The following is an 875-nucleotide window of genomic DNA, read 5'->3' as shown; positions in this document are numbered from 1 at the left end:
AATACTTCGCTTCTCGGAGAAGAAATGAGGCGGTTCGACTTCTTTCTGCTCTGTTCGTGGCCTCCGAGACGCCTTTTTACGGGGACGGTAGAGGGGGCGCAGTGAACTCACGATGATGGCTAGAAGGCGAAGAGGCACTGCCCCTGTACTACTTTGCAAGTTGATCTTCCGCTGAGTACAACTACTGATTTCCACCCGTTTTCAAGTTTTAGGTCTTCTTTGGAACAAATAATTATTAAAATTTAGGAATAGAAAAAATACAAGATTAAAGTTGTCTAGCTTTTTAAATCTTTAGAATAAAAAGCACAAGAAAGCTACGTGAATGACTGTTTTGATGGAGTGTAGGAAAAACACAAAAATTTGAGAAGAGATAAAGACACAAAGGGAACTTTTCAAGAGGTTGAAGCTCATATTAGATTTTCTCTAAAATTCCTATAAATTGAGACATTCCATAGGAATTTCATAGGATTCTATCATACTTAATCCTTTATTCCAAATGGACATATAGGAACAAATCATATAGGATTCGAATCATACAAAATTTCTTCAAAAAATCATCTGTTCCAAAGAAGCCCTTTAAAGGTCTTGTGTAAATAAATAACTAAAGATAAATTTCTTTATTTGATATTGAACAATAAGGTTATTCACTCTATGTTATCCTAAAGAATAAACTTCCTTGAATGCTACTGATTCTAATTTTCATCACTTTATCGTCACTACCGTCTATTTAGCCCCCAAATGTTATTAAGTGGAACTAGAAAAGACATTGTCGAGGGTAAATCCCTGATAATGATTCCGGTGTATGCTGGACAGTGGGTGTGTGATCGACGTTCCAGGTGTGCCTGTAGAATATGTGTGTGTTTGTTGCTCAAGAA

General features: G+C 36.3%; 1 protein-coding gene across 1 annotated transcript in view; it reads right to left on the bottom strand.

Annotated features, from left to right (window-relative positions):
- The window catches only part of LOC133924891 (uncharacterized), a 14793-nt gene extending 14639 nt beyond the window's left edge, over positions 1 to 154 (bottom strand). The window contains exon 1 of the mRNA XM_062370624.1: positions 1 to 154. This exon is cut by the window's left edge and continues 271 nt beyond it. The gene's annotated coding sequence lies outside the window, so the exon portion shown is untranslated.
- Between the last annotated feature and the right edge of the window lie 721 nt (positions 155 to 875).

Source organism: Phragmites australis, chromosome 7, assembly GCF_958298935.1.
Source record: "Phragmites australis chromosome 7, lpPhrAust1.1, whole genome shotgun sequence".
In the NCBI taxonomy this organism is placed as follows: Eukaryota; Viridiplantae; Streptophyta; class Magnoliopsida; order Poales; family Poaceae; genus Phragmites; species Phragmites australis.
This window is presented reverse-complemented; position numbering and strand designations above follow the sequence as displayed.